Below are 21686 nucleotides of genomic sequence, written 5' to 3' on the forward strand. Positions count from 1 at the left end.
TGGTGGTTACGGGGGGAGGGGGGAGAGGGAGAGGGATGGGGGAGGGGGAGGGGCACAAAGAGAACTAGATAGAGGGTGACAGGACAATCTGACTTTGGGTGATGGGTATGCAACATAATTGAACTTTAAGATAACCTGGACATATTATCTTTGAATATATGTATCTTGATTTACTGATGTCACCCCATTAAAAATAAATACAATAAAAAAAAAAAAGAAATAAAGAAAGTAGAAACTGCGGAAAGGATAGGATACAGGAAATAATTGGTTAACTGGAAATCAGCAGAGAACAGAGTCAAGTGAAAACTGGTAAAAGAAACTCAAAACCAATATTTAAATCAGAAACAAAAATGAAGAATCAAAGTGTTTGAGGAAGCAGGTATATTTCAATAAAATTTACATTTGCATGAGGTATTTTAGGAAGATTTGTGCCATGAAGTCTTTCTTAGTCAGAAATGAGTGAACATGACTTTTTCTTGGATTGTTATAAGAATGGAGAAATATTTCAATTTGAAGGGAAAAAAATATGACCTTAGAATTGGCAATGAATTTTTAAATACACCTACCACATGGAAATCCATGGAAGAAAATATTAAGTAGAAATGTATTAAAATTTTAAAACTTTTGCCCTGTGGAAAAATGAAAACACAAACCACAGAAGGAAAAATTTTTGTAAAAGACATGATGCAGGACTTGTACCAAAAATATACAAAGAACTCTTAAAATAACAAGATGAACCAAAATGTTTACATAGAAAAAAGATCTGATGTCTGACCAGGCAGAGGTGTGATGGATAGAGCATCGGACCCAAGTTCAAAACCCCGAAGTTGCCAGCTTGAGTGCGAGTTCATCCGGCTTGAGACCAAGGTCACTGGCTTAAGCAAGGGGTCACTGGCTCTGCTGTAGACCCCACCCTGGTGAAGGCACATATGAGAATGCAATGAATGAGCTAAGGTGCCACAACTATGAGCTGATGCTTCTCATCTCTCTCCCTTCCTGGCTGCCTCTCTCTCTAAAAAAAATAATAACAACTAAAAATTATTTTCTTGAACAAAATAGTTAATTTCCTTTTCCTTCATATTCTATTTCATCAAAAACTACTACCCATATGGATAATAGCTTCACAACCTTTAAAAACACTCTTTTATAATGATCATTCTGCTTCTAAACTTTTCAGCTTTCTTCCTAGTAAATTGATTCCAATTAATTGATTCTTTCTTCTATGTCCTCAACATGCAAGTGCTATATTTAAATTTCTTAATAAGAACTTTTTAAAACAATCTGTCCAAAGTTTAATAGAATTTCTAAACCTCTAACAATTTACTCTAGACGAAAAACATCATTCACATCACAACTGCCCAACTCTACTGGTTACCCAGGCATAACCATTCCCACAAACCCCTTCAGATATTCCTCTAAAACTGCACACCACATTACACTCTCAAAGAAAAAATCTTTAAAATGACGTTGGGCAGATAAAATATATTATGCTCACTTTGTTAAAGATGGCTCTGCCCACATGGAAGCCCGTTGCCCAGGTGACTGCTTTGGGATGGGCATGATTGTATTAATGTGTGTTGGGGGAGGGCTTTCGCGCCAAAAGGTTTTAAAAGCAAGAGAGATTCCATTGTTTGGGGAGAAGAGTGTTTACGTTCTAGGAGGAGTCCATGCTGTAGGAGAGCAGAGAAAGGCCACATGGAGGAGGCCAGGAGAAGCAGCCAAGATGGTGGAGTGCTGAGGGAAAAGCCAGTTTGTGCAGTTTGTGCAGAGAGAAGAAGATGGGGAACAGAGGTGAATAAGTCTGGTGAGCTAGGAACCTTTGATTCTAGGAAACTCGGATAAGTCAGTAGCTTTGTGAGCACTGAATGAGTGGGTTTTGGAGCCCAGTATGTGTATTTCTTGCCCGCCGGTGCAAGCTAGGATTAAAGAGGACGGCCCACCAGTTCTTGGCTCCGTTGTTTCATTACCAACTGTCCGAATCAAATGCGAACCTGCATTGGCCAGGCGGCTGTGATGGTGGCCATGGCTACTGGCTTTACAAATGACTACTTACACTCAAACACTTTCAAATGTTTACAAAATCTCATGGTTTAAAAACATATATATCCCACTAAAAAAAAGGCAAATACATCTACAAATGTGGTGATTATTAAGGTCTGACCCTTGCCAAGTACTAGTCAGATATCAGTAACTTACCATATTTTTTGCTCCATAAGACATACTTTTTTCCCCCCAAAAGTGGAGGGGAAAACGCCTGTACATCTTATGGAGCAAATGTTCATTTTTTTTTAGCTGCTGCGGGGTGCTGTGCCAGTAACTATATGTAAAATGAACACCAGCTCATTAGCAATGCCTTAGATGGCACTGAAGATGGTATCATAGATGAAAATAACGAAGAAAGTGATACCAGTGATTGTGAGCGACTGAGCTCCTTAAATTCTGACACTAATGATGAGATCCTGGGGTTTCTAGATAACTAGAGACTATCTTAACATTAAAGTATTTTCTTATTTGTTAATAACAGTAGTAATGGTTGCTAATACTGCTGTTGAGTTTACATTGTTGAAATATTGTGGTATATTTTATTAAATATTTCAACACACCATTTGGTTCAGAATATTTTTTTTCTTATTTTCCTCCTTAAAATCCTAGGTGTGTCTTACGGAGCGAAAAATACGGTACTTAAAAACAGAAAAAAGTACGTATTCTTCGTAGTGCTTATATCATGCCAATCTACTTCAAATTAACATTGAGAAAAGAAATAGCACTCTAGGCAAAAGATGTGAATACACCTTTTTCCAAAGAAGATACACAAATGGACAATAAACACATGAAAAGATGCTCAACATCAATAAGAATTAGGGAAACACAAACGGAAACCACAATAAGAAACCACTTTACTCACATTAAGATGGCTATTGTAAGAGGGGAAAAAAAATAACAAGTGTTGGTGAGAAGGTCGAAAAACTGGAATTCTTGTGCATTGCTGCTGGGAATGTAAAACAGTGCAGCCACTGGTGGAAACAGCATACAATTTTTTCAAAACATTAAAAATAAAATTACCATATAACCCACGAATTCCACTTCTAGATAAACATCCAGAATTATTGAAAGCAGGGACTTGAACAGATATATGAACAGCTATGTTCATAGCCAAATAATTCACAACAGCAAATTTAATGTCCATAGGTGGATGAATGGCTTTAAAAAAATAGTAGTATATACCTACAATGAAATATTACAGGTATATATTGCCACATTAAAGTCACTGGAAGCCCTGATCAGTTGGTTCAGTGGACATACCAGTCAGGGCACACATGAGAAGCTATCATCTGCTTCTCTCCCTCACAGTCTCACCCTTCTCTCTCACGGTCTCACCCTTCTCTCTCTCACTGTCTCACCCTTCTCTCTCTCTTCCCTTCTTGCAGCCAATGGCTCAACTGGTTCCAGCATCAGCCCCAGGTGCTGAGGATAGTTCAGCTGATTAAAGAATAGGCCCCAGACAGGGGTTGCCAGGTGGATACCAGTCTGGCACATGCAAGAGTCTGTCTCACTATCTACCCTCCTCTCCAAAAAAAAAAAAAAAAAAAGAGACACATAATGAAGAATGCCATTTAAATCACCTTATACCTGTCTATCCAAAACCCACAAACGTCACTAAAATTCTCACCTATATGTATTTTACAGATCCTCCTTCAATGTAAATACTGGATTAATTTATTAAGACAATTTACCAAAGCTTGCTTATGAAGAAGCAGATAACCCTAGCAACCCTGTATCTATTAAAAATACTGAACATGTCTTTAAAATTTTTTTCCACAAAAAACCCTTGCCCTGATGGCTTCACTGCTGATTTTACCAAAAAATGTAAAGAAGATAATACACATTCTGTACAAACATCTCAAAAAAACTGAATGCAGTGTGGACAAATACAATTTTTTTTAGGAAATCAAGATGCAGCCACAAACTGAGCCTGGCAGGCTCTGGGAGGATCTGCAAGGTGACCTTGCAAACTCAGGGAACTAAGGTAAACACAGGATGATCTAAATCAAACCTAGCTGGAAGCAGTTTATGGTGGCTAGTCATATCCTAGGGAGGAACTTTCTCTAAGCAAAGGTTAATGCTTGCTTTTGCTCAAGCCTGTCTGCTGTCTTTTGTATCTACAATAATACACCTGATGACATGCCTTTGGAATGCAAGGATCATCTTCCTTCTTCATCAGGCCAGCCATCCCACCAGAGCAGAAGCCAATAAACCCCTCATTGTTATTATTATGTAAACTATTAACTATTAACTGTCCTGTTCCTGCCTCTGTAAACCTTTCAACATATACATTTTCACTTTTAACAAATCTGAGATATTCCCCCCTTGCCTTCTCCTGCCTACCTAATCTATCACCAATGAATTTCATGTAATAACCCTCTTACATATTCTCCTTTGATTCTGAAGTATAAAATAAGTGGTGGAACTGCCATTTTCCAGACACTTTTTCAATTCATTGAGACTTTGCTTCTTGGCAATTGTCAACAGTTTGGCTCAAATAAACTCATAAAAAATTCTTACAGGTTTGGAAGTTGTTTTTATATTGACAGGGAAACATCGCAGGTCATTCTATGAGATCAGTGTTATCATCATTCCAAAACCAAATACATTATAAAAAAAAAAAAAACTACAGCACAATATCCTTCATAAACAAGGATCTCCAGTAACGCAAACCAAGAATTACGGAAGTCAGTAACACAAATAGCCCAATAGAAATGGGCAAAAGTATACACAGGTACTTATGCAATGTAGATGATAAATCCATAAAAAGTTACCCCAAATCCTTGGTTATTAGGGAAATGAAAATTAAAACCACTAAGAAATAATACTACATGTAAAGCCAGTAGCCACGGCCACCATCTCAGCAGCCTGGCCCATGCAGGTTCGCATTGGATTCGGACAGTCAGTAAAGAAACAACGGAGCCAAAAACTGATGGGCCTTCATCTTTAATCCTAGCTTGCACCCGGCGGGCAAGTAATACACACAGTGGGCTCCAAAACCCACTCACTTTCAGCGCTTACAAACCTACTGATTTACCTGAGTTTCCTAGAATCAAAGGTTTCTAAGCTCACTAGCCTTATTCATCTCTGTTCCCCACCTCCTTCCTTCTCCCTGCACAAACTCTGCACAAACTGGCTTCTCACTCAACACTCCACCATCTTGGCTGCTTCCCCTGGCCTCCTCCATGTGGCCTCTCTTTGCTCTGCTCCCTCCTCTAATGCTAATCCCAGGAACCAAGAGAGCAAGCTCCCGTTCTGCCCCATTTTATAGTGTAGAAACCAAAACCTTTAATCCAATATACAAAATAGGGAAGTCTCTAATACAAAGTCACTTATCTGGGACATGATGGGATTGTACCACTCCACATTAAAAAGGGTGGGAAAGGCTTAATCCTAAAACCAAGCCCCCGGCTACAAGAATTCTGCCTGCCCACAGCCCACCCCCAACACACATTAATATCACCTGGGCGATGGCCTCCACGTGGGCAGCGCCATCTTTAACAAAGTTAGCATAATATATCCTATCTGCCCAACAATCCACCCCATGCTCACTTTACTACCCACAATCTACATCACCGGCATCCCCGTGCAAGGAAATTAGGCACATTACACAAATTACAACATGACAAATCATACAATTTCAACAATCACAAAGGTACACTTCACCAGTCTCTGAGCACTTTGCCCAAAGCGCAAAATGTCCTCGGCCTTCTTTCTAGCCACGGGAAAGGCTTCCCGCGGCAGGGGAAGGGCCTCCAGCAAAGCCACCCCCACCCCCATCAGGGTATTTCACATTGTCCAAAATCCATAATCCGTAAATCCATCCAACAAAGGAGTCAGTGCCCACTCCAGTCATAGTCCAGGAAATCAGTCCAGGCACATGGGGCGTCAGCTACCCCCCTCATCCCTGCCATCCTAGCAGGTCTTACACTGTCCCAAAGAGGGGCACATGGCGTCCAGCCCTATGTCCCAAAATCGCAGACCTACCAGGGCCGTAGTAGGTGCTGCTTCCAGCTGGGCTCTCATCTTATGGGGACTGCGGATTGCAACTCCAGCCCGATTCTCCTCATCCTCCAAAGAGGAACTGAAAACACCAGCTCCTGCTGCTGGGCTCGACCCCGGGGCCGCTGCCGCCTTCTGCTCCGCAGACCTTGCAGCTCCGGACCCGGCCTCAGCTTCAGCCTCAGCCCTGGCCTCCTGCCGCTGCTGGCTTTCCACAACATCCAGGGCAATCTGCAACTCACGAACCTCTGAATCCTCCTCCATCAGCTGCTCCATTTCCAGGCGAATCTCGCAAACCTGGTCGGCCTCCTTCTCCAGCACTTCCTCCAGCTCCAGGGTCAGCATCTTTTTCTCCCACGTTTGCTCCAGCTCCTTCCACTGCTCGGTTTTCAGGTCCCGGGCAGCCTCTTCCACAGAGCTCTCGGTTTCCTCACACATGACTATAAAAGTCAGCCAGACTACGGTCCCCAAAAGGACAGCCATGGGGAACCATGACCGCAGCCAGTCCTCTACTATGTACATCAAGGGTAGCAGCTCCATACCGATCTCCGAATCCTGCCACAGACTAAGCCAAATGTAAAGCCAGTAGCCAGGGCCACTATCACAGCAGCCTGGCCCATGCAGGTTCGCATTGGATTCGGACAGTCAGTAAAGAAACAACGGAGCCAAAAACTGATGGGCCTTCATCTTTAATCCTAGCTTGCACCCGGTGGGCAAGTAATACACACAGTGAGCTCCAAAACCCACTCACTTTCAGCGCTCACAAAGCTACTGATTTACCTGAGTTTCCTAGAATCAAAGCTGGTTTTCTAGCTCATCAGCCTTATTCACCTCTGTTCCCCATTTCCTTCCTTCTCCCTGCACAAACTCTGCACAAACTGGCTTCTCACTCAACACTCCGCCATCTTGGCTGCTTCCCCTGGCCTCCTCCATGTGGCCTCTCTTTGCTCTGCTCTCTCCTCTAATGCTAATCCCAGGAACCAAGAGAGCAAGCTCCCGTTCAGCCCCATTTTATAGTGTAGAAACCAAAACCTTTAATCCAATATACAAAATAGGGAAGTCTCTAATACAAAGTCACTTATCTGGGACATGATGGAATTGTACCACTCCACATTAAAAAGGGTGGGAAAGACTTAATCCTAAAACCAAGCCCCCGGCTACAAGGATTCTGCCTGCCCACAGCCCACCCCCAACACACATTAATATCACCTGGGCGATGGCCTCCACGTGGGCAGCGCCATCTTTAACAAAGTGAGCATAATATATCCTATCTGCCCAACACTACACATCTACTAGAAGGGCTAAGATTTAAAAGACTGATCATACCAGTGTTTTTGAGAATATGGAGCAGCTGGAACTCACACACTGCTAGAGAAGATGTAGAACAGTAAAAGCACTTTGGAAAACTCCTAGGTATTTATCCAAAAGAAATGAAAGCACATGACAACATAAAGACCTATATGTGAAAGTTCACTGCAGCTTTATTTGTAATATATAACTATATGGCCAGTGGCCGCCGCTGTCGTGGCCATTCACATGCATGTTCACATTGGATTCGGGCAGATGGTAAAGAAACAGTGGAGCCAAAAACTGGTGGGCCATTCCTTTATTAAAGTCTCGCACCGGCTGAGGAGCAAACACATAGGGAAAACACTTCCCTTTCACTCAGTGGTGTATGGATATACTACTATTAGTTTATCTACTCATCTGTTGGACATTTGGGTTGTTCCCAAATAGAAATAATATGTATTTGTAATTGTTAGGCAAATGAGTTCGTAAAATTTGTATTTTTTGAGTTTCCTCACTTTTAGTCTTAGAAAATGGCGCTGGGCAGCCGTGTGTGTGCTTGCCCTCAGAGCAGGGCAATTCATTGCAAATTGCTGATTGCATTCCTGCTAGGGAGGGGCCACTGTTTTACTAATGTTTGCTGGCAGAGGAGTCTTTTTTTTTCTTTTCTTTTCTTTGCAGTTTTCGCAGGGAGAGAGAGGGTGTGCAGATGAGGAACCAGAGCTGAGGGACTTTGAGAGTTCCACTGAGGCTGGTTGGGGCCTTTGATTCTAGGAAGAACGGAGAAGATTCTCCTGGTTGTGGAATCAGAGAATGCATCAGGGCTTTGGGAGCCCTGAATGAAGGAAAATGTTTTCCCTGCCTGTTTGCTGCTCCACCAGTGCAAGACTTTAACGGAATAGCTCACCATTTTTTGGCTCCACTGTTTCGTTCCAAATCCAATGTAAACGTGCATGGCCACGACAGCAGCAGCTGCTGGCCTTACAATGGGTCTATCATTCACCAATAAAAAGGAATAATCTATTCATACACACAAAAAACTGGATGAATCTCAGAATAATTTTGCCAAGTGGAGGAATTTTTAGTAATGTTATAGTAATTAAATATATAGAAATATAAAAAACAAAAATATGGAAGATATATAAAGGTAATTAAAATATAATATTAAAAATAATTATTAAAATTAAATAAAGTTATGCCTTCTGGATAGGAATTAATATAGTGGGTGCAGATGTGATAAACAGACTCTGACTTTCGAGCAGGGCCCAGTTAGTGTGTGTGTGAAGTTATACATAGATAAGAAATGGCTTGGTGTCATAACTTTGTAAGTTAACGTAAATAAGAACATCTTAAAAAGTGATTTGATGTAAACATTTCAGTAGATTAACATAAAAGGAGTTCCCTACTAGGAACTCCCAAAAACGTGGTTTGAGGTGATAATCCTGTAGATTGACACCTGTTAGAAGGCGTTGGCCAGAAAAGATACCTGCTGCACCTTTACTCCAACATGAACGTGGACTGTTTCCAAGCAACTCTGACCAAAGAAAGCAGAGAGGAGCACACCAACTAGGCCCTCTTAAGCTGTACCCAGGCACGCCAAAAGGATTTTTGAGTAATAAATTGCTTGTGTGATTATTGCAATTAACTGTGTCGGTCGTGTTTTTCCTCCGGTGGCAGTTAGTGTCGGCACTGATCAGTAGAATCCTCATAGCTGCCTCAAGAGTCGTCTCAAAAAGGCTGCCAGGCCTGCTGATAAACAGCAGGAGTGTCCCACTGCACGGGGAAGTCGAATCAGGGACGCCTGATCGACATTGAGCATGGGCTCTACTGGGACAAGAAAAAAAAAAAGACAAGAAAGAGCATACAATACATAAAGATTCTATCTTCAAAAAATTCTAGAATATATAAACATCTATAGTGACAGCAGAGCAAGAGTCACCAAGGAAGGCTCTGGCCAGGTAGCTAAGCTGGTTAGAGCATTGTCCCAATATCCCAAAGTTGTCAATTCGATCCCACGGGCACATACAAAAATCAACCAATGAGTGCAGAAATAAGCAGAACAACAAATTAATGTATTTATCTCTATCACTTCCTCTCTAAAATCTGTTTTAAAAAGTCACCAGGTGTTGGGCAGATAAAATGTATTATGCTCACTTTGTTAAAAATGGCGATGCCCATGTGAGGCCGCAGCCCAGGTGATATTAATGTGTGTTGAGAATCCTTGTAGCCTGGGGCTTGGTTTTGGGATTAAGCCTTTCCCACCCTTTTTGATGTGGGGTGGTACAATCCAATCATGCCTCAGAGAAGTGACTTTGTATTAGAGACTTCCCTATTTTGTATATTGGATTAAAGGTTGTGAAGCTACAATATAAAGTGGGGGCAGAACGGGAGCTTGCGCTCTTGGTTCCTGGGATGATTAGCATGAGAGAGCAGAGGGAGCAGAGCAGAGAGCAGAAAGAGGCCATGTGGCCAGGAGAAGCAGCCAAGATGGCGGAGTGCTGAGTGAGATGCCAGTTTGTGTAGTGTTTGTATCTGGGATAAGGAAGGAGATGGGGAACTGAGGAGAATAAGTCTGGTGAGCTAGAAACCTCTGATTCTAGGAAACTCGGATAAGTCAGTAGCTTTGTGAGCACTGAATGTGAGTGGGTTTTGGAGCCCAGTGTGTATTTTTACTTGCCTGCTGGGTGCAAGCTAGAATTAAAGACTATGGCCCACCAGTTTGTGGCTCCGTTGTTTCTTTACCGACTGTCCGAATCCAATGCAAACCTGCATGGGCCAGGAGGCTGCTCTGATGATGGCCCTGGCCCTAGCTCCTGGCTTTACACCAGGGAACAAGGGCTATGAATTACAAAGAAAAACTTTCCTTTTGGAGAGAAGTGTAAATATGTTCACTACCTTAATAGTGATGATAATGATATACACTTCCCAGATACATATACACACGTGAAAACTCATCAAATTGCACACTTTAATATGCAGTTTGTTATACAGTAATTATACATCAATAAGGCTGTTAATAAAACCATAATAATGCAAATTAAAATTCCCAGATATCACTATCCTGCTAACGAGAATGGAATTAAACATATATATTTGTATTCAGTAAGGATAACATCCCGAAACTCTCATTCATTGCTGCTGGGAACGCAGAGTGATACAGCCACTTTGGAAAAGCATTTCAGCAGTTTCTTCTAACGTTAAACATATATTTACCATATAAGCTAGCAATTCCTCTTCTAGTAGTTCACCTAAGAGGAAAAAAAAAGTTCACGCATAGGCCTTACATGGACATTCATAACAGCTTTATTCATAAGAATCAGAAATGGTAAACAACCCAAAGACCTATCATCTGGTGAATGCCTAAACAAATTGTGATACATCCAACTGTAAAACAACAAACAATACAAATCTCAAAAAATCCTGTGAGAGGCCCTGGCCGGTTGGCTCAGTGGTAGAGCGTCGGCCTGGCGTGCAGAAGTCCCGGGTTCGATTCCCGGCCAGGGCACACAGGAGAAGCGCCCATCTGCTTCTCCACCCCTCCCCCTCTCCTTCCTCTCTGTCTCTCTCTTCCCCTCCCGCAGCCTCTGGGGCTCCATTGGAGCAAAGATGGCCCGGGTGCTGGGGATGGCTCCTTGGCCTCTGCCTCAGGCGCTGGAGTGGCTCTGGTCGCAACAGAGAGGACGCCCCAGAGGGGCAGAGCGTCGCCCCCTGGTGGGCGTGCCGGGTGGATTCCGGTCGGCCGCATGCGGGAGTCTGTCTGGCTGTCTCTCCCCGTTTCCAGCTTCAGAAAAATACCAAAAAAAAAAAAAAAAAATCCTGTGAGAATAAAAAATGTGGAAAGAAAAGGTTAACTATAAAGTATCACACTAAATATTGCTTAGTCAAGGAAGCAAAACTGTGTCAGAAAAGTAGTCATAAATTATAGTGTGTAACCTATGTCTGGCTTGTTTCACGTAGAATGATGCTCTTGAGACTCTGTCATGTTGGTGTATATATCTGTACTCTTCATTGCTGAGTGTCAGTGTACTTCAGTACATACATTATACTGCAACAAAACTGAATCTTTAAATAAATCACTAATATATAGCAAAATACAGGTAATTTTCAGCAAACTTTTAAAGATATCCCTCAACCTTCAAAATGTAGTCTAAATTCTCTTGTAATAAAGGGAAAGAACAGAGAACTTAAGTGTTAGAGGCCTGAAATGTATACCTAGGACTTGCCTTTTTTTTTTTTTTTCCATTTTTCCAAAGCTGGAAACAGGGAGGCAGTCAGACAGACTCCCACATGCGCCCGACCGGGATCCACCAGGCATGCCCACCAGGGGGCGATGCTTTGCCCCTCTGGGGCGTCGCTCTGTTGCATACAGAGCCATTCTAGCGCCTGAGGCAGAGGCCACAGAGCCATTCCCAGTGCCCAGGCCAAACTTTGCTCCAATGGAGCCCCGGCTGCAGGAAGAGAAGAGAGAGACAGAGAGGAAGGAGAGGGGGAGGGGTGGAGAAGCAGATGGGCGCTTCTCCTGTGTGCCCTGGCTGGGAATCGAACCCAGGACTCCTGCACGCCAGGCCGACACTCTACCGCTGAGCCACCGGCCAGCGCCCCTAGGACTTGCCATTTATCTGCTCTCAGATCATGAGCACTTTAACTTACCTGAAAAACAAAGGAAACAAGACAAACCTCAAAAGATCTTTATGAGAAACCCAAGAGAAAAAGTATTTTATAAACTATAAGGAATTATACAAAGTATCAACACTAATCACTGCTTACTCAAAGCAGCAAAAGTTGTGAAAGTAGAAAAATACAAATGAACTGATCACTTACACAATTACTCCCTCCTCAAACATCAGTCTCTGCCTCTTGCTAGCAACGTGACCTAAGTCACAGCCTCTGCTTTTTTCTATTTGTAAAACAACTCATTAGAGTAGACATGTGTGAAGCACACGGTATAATGGCTGGTACATGTAAGTGCTTTATAAGTTTTAGCTCTTATTACAAAAATTCTATTATTATTACCCTACCAGATTTAATACTAGCCTCTTATCCCACCCACCCAAGCTGCAGTAGTGTAGGTCATATTAGTGATCTAAATCAGTGCTTTTCAACCATCAGTCCACAGACCAGACCACAAAAGTTAACTACCCTGATGTTGTATGAACATTATAGATCCAGTGACCTTAATCGAATTCACATAATTATGCTCAGGATAATTTCCACCTTAGCAGTCCCTGAAATAATTCTCTTACTTTCACCAGTCCCCAAGTGTAAAATGGTTAAAAACCACTGATAGTGATCACTGTTGCTCAAAATTTTAGTGAGCAATGAAATCACCCAGTGAGCTGCTTGAAAAAAGAAATAAACTTTATTTGTGATGAATTTCAAATTTACAGGACTACTGCAAAAATAGAACAGAGTTCCCTGTCCACAATTTCCCCTACTATCTAACATTAGGGGAAATCACAAGTTACTGAAACCCAGATATTCTAAAGAGAGTAAGTATGAGGTAGGGCCTCAATTTCCCAAAGACTGTATTCTAAAAATACACTTAAAATAGCACTGATACAGATTCTAGACTCCAAACCTGTTCTGTTCAATACAGCAGCCACTAGCCAAATGTGGCTACCAAGAATTTGATATGTGGCTAATCCAAACTGAGATGTGTGAAGTACACACAAGATTTCGAAAACTTAGTCTTAAAAAGAAAATGTAAAATATCTCATTAATAGTTTCATATTGATTACATGATAAAATGATAAAAACTTACTTGGGTTTTGTTTTTCTTTTTTTGTTTGTTATTTTACTTTTTAATTTTTATCATGGAACTACTTAAAACTTCAAAATTACACAGGTGACTGGCATTTATTTCTAACCAACAGCAGTGTACTATGTTCTGGGCAGAAGACCAACCATGGAGGGCTCCCACATACAGTGCTCCTCTCACTGACCACCAATGAGAGAGTTGCCCCTTCTGGAAGTGCTGCGGGAGCTGGATAACGGCCTTAGGGGGACGCCTGACCTGGGGGCTTGTTAGAGGTCAGGTGATTGATTCTTTTCCCCTCCTCCCACAAAAGCACTAAATTACCAATAGGGGAGAGGCACTTAAAAGAATTAGCAGTTCAGCCTGACCTGTGGTGGCGCAATGGATATAGCATCGACCTGGAAATGCTGAGGTCGCTGGTTTGAAATCCTGGCTTGCCTGGTCAAGGCACATATGGAAGTTGATGCTTCCAGCTCCTTCCCCCTTCTCTCTCTCTGTCTCTCCTCTCTCTCTCTCCTCTCTAAAATGAATAAATAAAAAATTTTTTAAAAAAAGAATTAGCAGTTCAGTTCAAAGAAAAAGCTGTATCAACAGCAAACTGAAACTGCAGAATTTTTAATAAGTCAATAACAGTAATAGGAAAATGGCTGAATCACTGCAAAGCCATCCACAAATGAGAATGTGGCACAATTAGACCAGTTAATAATTGAAAAAATGAAAAACCACAAAGATAGTGGCCCAATGGGTTCCTCAAAAGAGCAGGGTTTGAAGTACAATGATGCTACATGGTACCATTACACCTTTTTATATCTAATTCATTCCCCAAAATAGTGCATATTTGCAATGTTTGCAACACAAAACTAAAATTGTTATAAAAGTCCAATTTCACTTTTCTCTCTATTTATAATAAAATTATAATACCTGTTTTAGGCAGATTCACCTTAAGCTGATTTTTCCTAGTACCAAATTTTCTCAGATAAGCAAAACATTAGTACTATCAGTTAATAATTTTACACATGCCATATTCACTCTTAGTTAAAATTTTTTAGCCTTTTATTCTCAAAAATGTCAACAGCATCAATTAAAGTACTTAAATTTGTAAAGCCCAGTTTCTAAGACCATTTACAAAAAGCTCTAAGCAGTTATTTTCTAATTAATGTTAGTGCCCTGGCCAAGCAGTAGAGCGTCGGCCTAGCGTGCGGAGGACCGGGGTTCGATTCCCGGCCAGGGCACACAGGAGAAGCGCCCATTTACTTCTCCACCCCTCCGCGGCGCTTTCCTCTCTGTCTCTCTCTTCCCCTCCCGCAGCCAAGGCTCCATTGGAGCAAAGATGGCCCGGGCGCTGGGGATGGCTCTGTGGCCTCTGCCTCAGGCGCTAGAGTGGCTCTGGTCGCAACATGGCGACACCCAGGATGGGCAGATTATCGCCCCCTGGTGGGCAGAGCGTTGCCCCATAGTGGGCGTGCCAGGTGGATCCCGGTCGGGCGCATGCGGGAATCTGTCTGACTGTCTCTCCCTGTTTCCAGCTTCAGGGAAAAAAAAAAAAATGTTAGAAAAGCCACATGATCAACTACAAATTATATGCTGTTTTTCTACAGGATTTACATACATGCACATGTGTGTCACAACAACCAGTGTAGTAAGTTAAAAAATGTATGAAGTTATGTAAATAGTGACCATACACGAACTGATGAATACAGATGACACTGAGAATCAGTGAGCTAGCAATCTTCTTCAACTCCTATGACTGATAAAATACAAAGAGACCTATCAACAAAGGCTGGAGCATATACTTACACACATAACACACACCCACAGTATGTTACATTTTTTCACCACTGAGGAACACCGCCACAGCAACGGAGCTACGTGGAACTATGGGACACGCCTACATGCCCAGCCTGTCTGGCTCTTGAGGTTCGGCGGCTCCTGGTCAAGTCTTCTCAGCCTGCTCTTAGGCACTGCTCCGGGCTCCCTAATTCCTGCTCTAAAACGTCTTCAGGAGCATTTTTAGAACAAAGAGAAAGAAAAATACTGACAACAGCCAGGCCAGAAAAGGTAGAGAAAGATGACCATTCTTTAATACACCTTCCTGTAGATCAGATAAGGAGCACTGGACACGGACAACTACATATCCAGGCAACCATTTTCCAACTTTTAAGTATGAAAGAGATCTGGCTGGGGACTATATACTTTTTAACAACCTCTCATTGTAACACCCAGTCTGCAAGTTCTCACCTTAGAAATGGGCGGGATAATCTGAACCAGAACCCAAGTGACTCCTCATTCCACGCTCCTTTCTCATTACCTCCCTTCAGTAATACATAAATGGTCAATAACATCTACATCCACGTCATTCTTAACCATAAAGCAATGCAAGTGTGAACAGCCTTTACCCACAACAAACCCTTCACATTAGAACTTCCATAAAGTCAGGCTGTAAACATTTTGCCTTTCTGGCCTTTACAAAAGCATATAAAACCGCTGCAGAAACCAGAGGCAACATCACAGGCCTCGAACCGAAGGCATGCCTATTTCTCGCACCATGACCTGTGGGCATGTCTTCTCAGGGGTCGGCAGCAACCTCAGACACAACACACCCAGGGTCAGTGACTGTCGTGGAAAACACCCGAGTTCCCTAAGACGGGAGGAGGGCGGCGGCTTGGACAAGGACGGTTTCAATTCAAGGACTTGGAGGAGACTGCCCCCAGGAAAGTGGGGGAGAGCAGACACCCACTGCGCAGGGGCGGCGCCTCCAGACCCAGAGCGGCCAGTGCCCGGGTTCCGGCCCACAGTCCCGCGTAGGGGCCCGGGGGCTCCCCGGTGGACGGAGGTTCAACACCTGCAGCAGGCAGGGGGCCGCACCCAACGGCAGGAGGCCGGGCGGGCGGGCGGACCAGGCAGCCTGTAACACTCACACCACACTCACTCACACACTCACACACTCACACACACACACACACAACACACAACACGCCCAGACACCAGGCGCACACGCACCACACAGACACACGCACAAACCCCACACACACCCTCCCTCCCGGGGCGGGGCGGGCACTGCCCTCACACAGGAAGTCAGGAAACCCGGGGGGCAGTAGCGCCACAACCTCCAGCCATTTAAACCCTGTCGCCCACGTCAGCCCCGGGCGGGCTGCAGCGCCTCCAACGCCCGCGCCCGGCCAAGCCCTCGGCCCCACCTCGCGCACCTGGGCACCGACGCCCCTCCCGCACACACCCTCCCCAACTCCGTCGCCCTCAGCGGGCGCAGCCCCGGCGCCCGAGCGCCTTTGTGCAGCGCCCCGCTAATCGCCCGTCGTCCACAAGACCCGCGCCCATTTCCTTACCGAAGGCCCGGCGGACTCACAAGGGCAGCACCCCCTTCACCTAGCACCGAGCCGGGGATGCCGAAGCGACAGGAGGGCGCTCACTCCTCAGCGGCCGCCTCCGGCCGGTTCCTGCGGGCGAGTCTCCACAGGAGGGTAAGTTCCAGGGCACGTCGGAGCGCGCCGGCGCGGGGGCGGGGCGGCGGCTCACGTGATGCGGGGGCGGGGCTCAGGCCACGTGACGGCGGGGCAGCGCGGGGTGAGTCGGCCTTTGCTGATCCGGGAGAGGGCGGGAGAGCAGAGGGAACTGCGGTGAGGGCGCTGCTGATTTAGTGGGTGTGAGCACTTGGTAAACACGGAGGGGGAAGCGCTGAGAAAACGCTCAGTGGGAAATGAGGAAAGGCCGAGCGGGAAACGGACCCAGCTCTGGGGAGGCAGAATTGAAGCCCCAGCTGAGATAGTGGGGCGGTGGCCCCCGGCCCTCCCGTCCTCTGCCCCCTGGCCTATTGGGAGCTGCTGCTGGGCTAGGTTAGGCTTCTGGCCCGAAATCCCGGGGAGACTCAGAAATAAGTGTCATGTGCTACCTCAGTGCGTTGAAATGGAACTCTGGAGACTCTTAAGTCCACTACCCGGCCCATGCGGAGCCGTCATTTGCCGGAACCACTGGAGCAAGGGTGCGGGGCCAGCTGTGCTCACTCAGGGCCACTGGAGGCCCCTGGGTACCCAGGCCAGGCCCTAGGGTCAGGTGCTTCAGAGCAGCACGACCACTCTTTCAGCATTTAGCCATCCACGGGTCTGCCGTTTACGGTTCCCTCCTATGGGCCACGGTGACATTGCCCAAAGTCATCCCAGTATGCAGTGTGGCAGCCCAAAAGTCAAAGGCATTAAAGGCTTTTCATGGTGATCCTGCGGCAGAGTTCTGCTGGACTGGAAATCTAGAAAAGGACCTGGCTTCTGCCATTGTCACTCCACCCTTCTCGACCTCAGCTATCAAAGAAACTTGTTGATTGAACTCAAAGGCTCTTTTTTCTGGTTCTAAAATTCAATGACTGACTGAAAACATAACTGATAAGTATTAGGATTTCAGAAACCACCCATGTAGTAACCAGTTGTTGATTGTGGCTGTTAAGATGCCAGGATGAAATTTTAATAATGGGGGTGGTGGGCAGCCAAAACATGAATCAAGAGCCACTCCCCACAATTAGCTCTTTTCTGTTCTTCACCTCATACTTGAAGATGGCACTGTGTCTGGCTTTCTTATCACAAAGTTGAACTCCCAATTGCTCTTTAAAGGCTGCAAGGAACCCACTAGAATATTGGCAAGACTTGAAGAGCTGTAGTTTACGACCCTCTTTTAAAATTGAATCTAATGGAGGGCTAAGGTTTTAAAATTCTCCTTCTTCAAAGGAAAAATACTTAAAATGAGCCTGACACCATACTGTCTCTTTCTTGTACTTGTTACCACCCTTTCCAGGGTACCAGTGGTCTTTTCTGTCTCCCTCAGTTTCTAACTCGTTGCCTTTTCTGTTCCCTCAGTATGTTCAGCATACCCACTATTGCTGCTGTATGCTTCTGAAACTATTTCTTGTTGAATTCCCTTGTGATCTGTTTATAGAATCAAAACAAGGACAGACTGCAAAAGGGAAACTGTGCCTTGATGGGAATGTACTGATAACCTTATCTTGCCTACTCTAAACCTGAATTGGATATCCTTGGTTTCAGCAACAGTCTACATGTACTTGCTGATCTGCCAGTAACTCCACTTCCTATTTCACAACCTAATCTCAGATGATACCACAATTTGCTGATCACTACCCACAGCAGATGGAGTCAGATAAAAAGATCTCATCCAAGTGTGGTTTTAAAAGGACCTGATGGAGAGCTGTGAAATCATAATGCAACAGTGACTCTAGTTAGATTTTTGTTGTTGTTGTTGTTGTTTGTATTTTTCTGAAGTTGGAAACGGGAGGCAGTCAGACAGACTCCTGCATGCGCCCGACCGGGATCCACCCAGCATGCCCACCAGGGGGCGATGCTCTGCCCATCTGGGGCGTTGCTCTGTCGCAACCAGAGGCCATGGAGCCATCCTCAGTGCCCGGGCCAACTTTGCTCCATTGAAGCCTTGGCTGCAGGAGGGGAAGAGAGAGACAGAGAGGAAGGAGAAGGGGAAGGGTGGAGAAGCAGATGGGCGCTTCTCCTGTGTGCCCTGGCCGGGAATCGAACCCGGGACTCCTGCATGCCAAACCGATGCTCTACCACTGAGCCAACCGGCCAGGGCCTCTAGTTAGTTTTTAAATAACAGTGATAGCATATGGGCCCCTGTGCTCAGAATCTCAGCAGTTTGTGTTCAGGATATTGACATTTAATTGGCTTCTTATGAAGTAGCATAGAGTTCCAAAGTGTAGAATTCAAATATAAGCTCCAGCCTGGCCTGTGGTGGCACAGTGGATAAAAGCGTCAACCTGGAAATGCTGAGGTCGCTGGTTCAAAACCCTGGGCTTGCCTGGTCAAGGCACATATGGGAGTTGATGCTTCCTGCTCCTCCCCCCTTCTCTCTCTCTGTCTCTTTTTCTCCTCTCTTCAAAATGAATAAATAAAATCTAAAAAAAAACAAAAAACAAAAAAAATCAAATATAAGCTCCAGAAAGGAAGAGATTTTGAATTTGTGTGTGTGTGGTTGATTACATATCTCCCAAGTTCCTAAAAGCACTTGGCATGTACAATAAATTTCTGTTGAATGTGTTTTTGAGGGAAAATGTAGTCTGTAAATTGCTGGATAAGCTTATCCTGCCTTCCTTTTCATTCTTTAATAGGTAACCCATTTTTCTTTGTTCATTTCTAAATGAAAAAGCATAAAATTATATCTGGCATCACGGCTTTGGCTACACTATAAAAAAACAGTAATTTGGCAGTAGCTATCAAATTTTCAAATGTATGTGTACTCTAAACAAAACCTCGAATTTCACTTCTAAAAAATGATGAGGTACTTCTTGTATTGCTGAAAACAGCAAATTATTGGGAACAACCTAAATATCCATCAACAGGACACTAGTTAAATTATGATATATCAGCCCTGGCTGGTTGGCTCAGCAGTAGAGCATCAGCCCAGCGTGTAGGAGTCCTGGGTTCGATTCCCTGTCAGGGCATACAGGAGAAGTCACCATCTGCTTCTCGACCCTCCCATCCTCTCCTGCAGCCATGCCTTGGATGGTTCAAGCAAGTTGGTCCCGGATGCTGAGGATGGTTCCATGACCTTGCCTCAGGCACTAAGATAGCTCAGTTGCGGAGTAACAGAGCAGTGGCCCCAAATAGGCAGAACATTGCCTGGTAGGGGGCTTGCCAGGTGGATCCCAGCTGGACGCATTTGGGAATCTGTCTTCACATAATAATAATAAAAAATTATGATATACTTATACTTTTGAATATGTGCTATATAGCTGTTAACAAAAAAGACAAATTTTACTATGTATAATATTAATATTACCAAGATTTTTTTGTTAAATGAGAAATAAGAAGAAAAATGGTGCCAAATAATGTATTGGCTTATATATGCATTAAACTAGGATAAACTAACTGTTGAGGTATGAGAAATCAGTGGATGGAAGACATAGGAAACTTTTCACTGTATTCATATTTAAACTTTTTATATCCAAGCCATGAGAATGATTTACCTCTCCTCTTTTGATGGCTGCATCTGGCTCACAGACAAATCTTTAATAAAAAAAATTTTTTTAAAACGTTAAAAATATAAAACATTCTCATGTATTACAATCCATTCATTTCCTACCGCTCATGTTCATGGTTGCACTCACAGCTGTCCTCCGGGACAACACCAAATTTTTATTGGATAATGCATAACGTACACAGGTCGTTGTATGGCTCTCACGAAATTGCATTTTAAAATATGTGGCGTTCATGGCTCTCTCAGCCAAAAAGGTTCCTGACCCCTGGCCTAACACAAGAAAATTTGTAATTGGCCTTACAATTTAAGCTATATAATTAGCTAATTAATAATTCAGATATCTTTTAATTGATAATTTGTTTTGCTTATACCCTTTAAATTAAATATGCATTCATTTCAGTTTTATATATAACTCAAACATAAATATATTCACTATGGAAATGACCCTCAAATTAGTAAAATCAATAATCAGTAATTCATTAGCCTAGTTACACTGCATGAAAAACTGTATTTGCCACAATTAGGCAGCAGTGCAAAGTTTCCATGTGAAACACAGGTAAGACAGAAATAATATTTCTTGATTTAAAAATAAAGATACTTCCCTAACTTTGGAAATAAGGCAAGGTGATCTGCTTTCACCATTTCTAGTCAACATTGTACTGGTGGTTTTACCAGGTATCCAGCAACAAGTAAATCTGTAGATAAACTTTATGTAAATTTTAAGTAAAAAGATAAGTTATATCTTAATATGGTAATCTATCTAGTTAAGAAAAAAAAGACATTACCAATTTTTAAGTCAACTTTGCATAGTAACTGACAATCTTTAAGGATTAAAATTACTGAGATTTTGGAAGGGAAAAAAATTCAACTTCCAGGGAACACTATACTACAGCTGTTGGTATTATCATGATAGCATTTAGGTAGTTGTCATGGCAATCATAATGCAATCTTTCATTAATGTCTTGAAACACCCAGGAAGCAAGAATAGTTCATCAGGAGGCATGCTGCTGTCATGTGCTTCAGGAAAATACCAATGCTCTCATTCAGTGTTGTATAGGCATCATCAAATGAGATGTAAAGTGCAGCCACTATGTGATCTGTGACATTTAAAGAGCAAGGTGTTGGCTTCATTAAATATTCCTGTAAGTCGATTTTCATTGATTTTGATACAAATTTTTACTTTATGCTATTGTGCAGCCTTTATTTCTCTTTTTTGTCTTCTAGGCAATCTACAATATATTCTTCACTTTCATCTTTTGGATGCAGGGTCAAAGAGAAAGTAAAACACTTCTTTTGCCACCTTACCAGTTTTGTTTGAAAGCAAGAGAAGAGATTGAAATTAATGGCTAATTGGCTAAAACGAGATCACTTTTGTCTTCATTTTCTGCTATAATATCACACAGAATCTAAAATTGTCAGAACTACCAAATTCAAGTCTAAGTTGTGGTTTAAGCTCCTGTGCTCTTTGCATATTGTACAAAATCCGTAAAATCAGAATAAACTGTCTAATGATCTGAAACATGGAGTATTCGCAGTGTGCTAAGTTCAAAGATTTATTTTAATAAAAGGAATTAAAATAAGCAACAGGCAAATA

The 21686-nt window shown here is 43.3% G+C and overlaps 1 protein-coding gene and 1 long non-coding RNA gene across 5 annotated transcripts in view; one reads left to right on the plus strand and one right to left on the minus strand.

Moving 5' to 3' along the window:
- ARHGAP12 (Rho GTPase activating protein 12) overlaps positions 1 to 16577 on the minus strand; it is a 157943-nt gene extending 141366 nt beyond the window's left edge. For 2 of the 4 annotated variants that reach the window (XM_066280416.1, XM_066280414.1), the window contains exon 1: positions 16432 to 16577. The gene's annotated coding sequence lies outside the window, so the exon portion shown is untranslated. The remainder of the gene's footprint in view (positions 1 to 16431) is intronic. The other 2 variants (XM_066280417.1, XM_066280415.1) reach the window with 1 other exon arrangement.
- Positions 16578 to 16628: 51 nt separating this feature from the next.
- LOC136338253 (uncharacterized) lies at positions 16629 to 21592 on the plus strand. Its single transcript, XR_010731936.1, has 3 exons — positions 16629 to 16669; positions 21068 to 21234; positions 21317 to 21592. It is a non-coding gene; the product is annotated as an uncharacterized lncRNA (long non-coding RNA).
- The last annotated feature ends 94 nt before the right edge of the window (positions 21593 to 21686 follow it).

Source organism: Saccopteryx bilineata, chromosome 5, assembly GCF_036850765.1.
Source record: "Saccopteryx bilineata isolate mSacBil1 chromosome 5, mSacBil1_pri_phased_curated, whole genome shotgun sequence".
Classification (NCBI taxonomy): domain Eukaryota; kingdom Metazoa; phylum Chordata; class Mammalia; order Chiroptera; family Emballonuridae; genus Saccopteryx; species Saccopteryx bilineata.